This window comes from Rhinopithecus bieti, unplaced genomic scaffold, assembly GCF_001698545.2.
Source record: "Rhinopithecus bieti isolate Rb0 unplaced genomic scaffold, ASM169854v2 scaffold_9234, whole genome shotgun sequence".
Lineage (NCBI taxonomy): Eukaryota > Metazoa > Chordata > Mammalia > Primates > Cercopithecidae > Rhinopithecus > Rhinopithecus bieti.
Window position 1 is genome coordinate 355,875 of NW_016806011.1, and position 4,703 is coordinate 360,577.

Sequence of the window (4,703 nt, forward strand, 5' to 3'; positions counted from 1 at the left end):
AAAAAATTAAAATTAAAATATTAAAAAAATAATAAATAAAACAAAATAAAAAATAAAATCAAGGCATGGAATATTTCATGAAGATTCCTGGAAAGGTAAAGATTTCCTGGAACTGTGGTGCCACCCATTTTTACACCAAATATATGTGTTCCTGGAACTGTCATGGTGCTGGTGGGTGTGTGATCGAGTATTTTAATGAGCAATTTTATGAGTATTTTAATGAGTAATTAAATGAGGTCCTAGGTGAAACTCAGGTCAAATCCAGCACTATGATGGGTCCGGTCAGTCTTAGCCAGCATGGTTCACACCTGGTTTTCAGGGTCTTATTGGCCCCTAGTTTATGCAGACATTTCAACAGTTTCCTTTCTTCTAATCATGTGTAACTCCTGCCTAAAATTTTCTGTTCTCCTGTAACCATCCTGTATTCTTTCTGTTTCAGACTCACTGAAGCCCCAAACTCCTGGGCTCAAGAGATCCTCCCACCCCAGTCTCCTGAGTGGCTAGGACTATAGACGTCCACCACCAGTCAACCAGTTAAAAAATTTTTTTTGTAGACATGGGGACTTGGTGTGTTGCCCAGGCTGGTCTGGAACTCCTGGCCTCAAGTGATCCTCCCACCTTGGCCTCCCAAAGTTCTGGGTTTATAGGCATGGACCACTGTGCACAGTCATCTGCTGTTCTTAATCAATGAGACTGTGATGATAAATTGGGACATATGGTCTCCAAAGAGAAAGAAGCTGGATGGCTCATGGCCTGACAATTGATGTAGCTTTACTGAATGCTTTACAGATACGGAAAGCTAAGAGTAATGCAAAACTACAAGGGCTGCATAGTATTCCATGGGGTATATGTACCACATTATCTAGTCTTCCATTGATGAGATCTTGTCCTTTGCAAGAATATGGATGAAGCTGGAGGCCATTATGTTACTGGTGGAAGGTATCTGAGTTACTGGTGGCAAATCTGTATGGGTCTGCAGCAACCTCAGTTCTTGCCTCCTCAGAAGAAAGAATTCAACTGAGGCATAAGGCAGAAAAGGAGACCCAGACAAATTTCAGAGCAGGAGTGGAAGTTCATTTAAAAGGCTTTAGAACAGGAAAGAAAGAAAAGGAGAGTAGGCTTGTAAGAGACCCAAGCGGGCACTGAGATCAAGTGTGGTGTTTAACCTTGATTCTGGAACTTTATAGGCTGGCCCCTTTCCCATGACTCTTCTCTTAGGGTGAGCTGCCCACACGCACAGCGCCCTCCTTATCTTTGGGTGCACATGTTTAGGAAGTTGTACACATGCCCATCTGAGGCTTTCTCCCCTTTTTCGGTGGTGTTTTCTTGGAGGGTCATACTCCACCATTTTATCTCTTAATGCGCATTCCTGGGAAGTTGCTTCTCCCTGGTGTCTGCCTTCAATTAACGCTTTAGTGCAAAAGGTGTGGACCATCAGGAAATGGCCTCTCCCTGGCACTGGCTGCCAATTTATCACTTTTAGAGAGGCGATGTGATAATACTGAACCATCATCCACATTCCTAGTGGGTTGGGGAGTCTTCTCCTGCCCCACTCATGCCTAACTACCTGTAACAATTATCCTTAGCAAACTAATCCAGGAACAGAAAACTGAATACTGCATGTTTTCACTTACAAGTAGTAGCTAAATGATGAGAACACATGGACACAAAGAGGGGAACAACAGACACTGGGGTCTACAGGAGGGTGGAGGGTGGGAGGAGGGAGAGGATTAGGAAGAATAACTAATGGGTACTAGGCTTAATACCTGGGTGATGAAATAAGCTGTATACCAAACACCTATGACACAAACTTACCTATGTAACAAACCTGCACACGTATCCCTGAACTTAAAATTTTTTATTTTATTTATTTATTTTTTTATTTTTTAGACAGAGTCTGGCTGTGTTGCCCAAGCTGGAGTGCAGTGGTGCAGTCTTGGCTCACTGCAACCTTCACCTCCCAGGTTCAAGCGATTCTCTTGCCTCAGCCTCCCAAGTAGCTAGGACTACAGGTACCTGCCACCATGGCCAGTTTTTTTTTTTTTTGTATTTTTAGTAGAGACAGGGTTGCACTATGCTGACCAGGCTGGTCTTGAACTCCTGACTTGGTGATCCACCCGCCTCGGCCTCCCAAAGTGCTGGGATTACAGGTGTGAGCCACTGCGCCTGGCCTAAAATTAAAGTTAAAAACAAACCAAACAAAAAACTATAAGGGCCAGGCCCTTACTCAGGGTCTTTTATGGAACTTTCTCTCACTGGCCCCAAACCAACACTAGTATAGCCCAAGTCTCAGTCCCACTACTATTGTGTGTAGCGTTAAGCTTCTCTACTCTCAGAGTCTAAGCCGAATGGCAGAAGACAAGATAAAGGAAAGTTTTTCCTTCCTCCCTTCTAATGAAAGGTGCACTGCCCCACATTATTTTCTGTTCTAGAATCCGCCTCCCCTCAGGATGACTGCCAGTGAGAATATGCACACCTCCACATGAAGATCTGCACCATCACAGAGGGTGTGGTCGTGCCCTCCACAACTCTCTAAGACCAATTGCCTCAGAACCCATTGAACTAACTTTCTTGCTTTCTTGCTTTCTCTCTCTCTCTCTCTCTCTCTCTCTCTCTCTTTCTTTCTTCCCTTCCTCCCTCCCTCCCTCCTTCCCTCCCTCCCTCCCTCCCTCCCTCCCTTCCTTCCGTCTTTCCTTCTCTTTCTTTTTTTTGACGGAGTTTTGCTCTGTCACCCAGGCTGGAGTACAGTGGCGCTATCTCAGCTCAATGCAACCTCTGCCTCCCAGGCTCAAACACGATTCTCGTGCCTCAACCTCCGGAGCAGCTGGGATTATAGGTACGCGCCACCATGCCTGGCTAATTTTTGTGTTTTTAGCAGAGATGGGTTTCTCCATGTTGGCCAGGCTGGTCTCGAACTCCTGGCCTCAAGTGATCCGCCCACCTTGGACTCCCAACATGCTGGGATTGCAGGTGTGAGCCACTGTACCCAGCCCCATTGAACATTTAGATTAAATCTTTGGCATCTTTTAACAAGGTAATGGCATTTGATGCCATTTTAAGTAAATTAGTTAACAACACATTTATATCCCAACTGAAAAAAAGTACTAGAATATATGAATGAAGATTTTGTATAAGTAGCTGAATAGTGGGATTGGGAAGTAGTATAAATAGTAACTGGAAAATTAGGTTTTAGTATGCCAGTAATATATATGTCTATAGAACCCTATTATAAACCTGATAAATTTTAGTGGGAAGTCATTAAAGCCTGCAAAAATGGGGAATGTACCTGAAAGGCAGAACTGGAGACTATGATTTTAAAAAATATTTAATGTAGGCTGTGAAGAACTTTGCATTGTGATAACTCCTTCCTTTCTTGCTCCCTGGCTATCTTAGTGGCAGCTCTTAACTGGGGAGCATCACATACTTAAGGCAGGAAGATGCTGGCTGCAGTGAAGATGAAAAAGTCTCCGGAGTTGATAAACTCTAGGTTCCAACTCATTGTGAAAAGTGGACAGTACATGCTGGGATGCAAGCAGACGGTGAATATGATCAGACAAGGCAAAGTGAAATCAGTTGACCTCACCAACAATTGCCCAGCTTTGAGTCAATATGAAATAAAGTACAATGCCACACTGGCCAAAACTGGTGTCCATCACCACAGTGGCAATAATACGGAATTGGGCACAGGGTGGGGAAGATACTACAGAGTACACACACTGGCTATCATTGACCCCATTCTGATATCATTAGTAGCATACCAGAGCAGACTGGTGAAAAGTAAAACAAGCACAATTTTTCTTTCTCTCTCTCTTTTTTTTTTTTGAGACAGAGTCTCTCTCTGTCACCCAGGCTGGAATGCAGTGGCATATGATTTTGGCTCACTGTAACCTCTGCCTCCTAGGTTCAAGGGATTCTCTCTCCTGCCTCAGCCTCCCAAGTAGCTGGGATTACAGGTGCCTGCCACCATGCCCAGCTAATTTTTGTATTTTTAATAGAGACGGGTTTCACCATGTTGGCCATGCTAGTTTTGAACTGCTGACCTCAAGTGATCTGCCCGCCTTGGCCTCCCAAAGTGCTGGGATTGTAGGCGTGAACCACCACGCCCGGCCACCAAGCAAAATTTTTCTTTAATAAAACTTGCCTCAGCTTGTTTCAAATAAATATTTAACATAAAAGTTAAGTCATAATTTCTTAAGAAGAATAAACTATGGTACAAGTGGCCCAATTTCCAAAAGTCAGACTCTTTCCCAAAACTTACTTTCTTTATTCATCAGAGAAAGAAACCAGTGATATACCACTGGGCATACTTTGAAGGTTGCATATATGCTACAATATTATCTCATGCATCTGGACTTTTCAGGTCTTTTTCTTAAGATGGTAATTTTTTTCTTCACTAATGTATTTTTCATCCCTATTTCATTTTATTTAGTTTTGAGATAGAATCTCGCTTTGTCACCTTGGCTGGAGGGCAGTGGCACAATCATGGCTCACTGCAACCTTGAACTCCTAGGTTCAAGTAATCCTCTCACCTTGGCCTCCCAAAGTGCTGTGCTGGGATTACAGGTGTGATTCACTGCACCTAGTCTATTTATGTGTGTGTGTTTGTGTGTGTGTTTGAGACAGGGTCTTGCTCTGTCTCCCAGGCTGGAGTGCAGTGGCACAGTTATGACTCTCTATAGCCTCAACCTACCAGGATCCAGTGA

General features: G+C 43.7%; 1 pseudogene; it reads left to right on the plus strand.

Annotated features, from left to right (window-relative positions):
• Window positions 1-3,352: 3,352 nt before the first annotated feature.
• Window positions 3,353-3,781, plus strand: LOC108531156 (60S ribosomal protein L30-like; annotated as a pseudogene).
• Window positions 3,782-4,703: the final 922 nt, after the last annotated feature.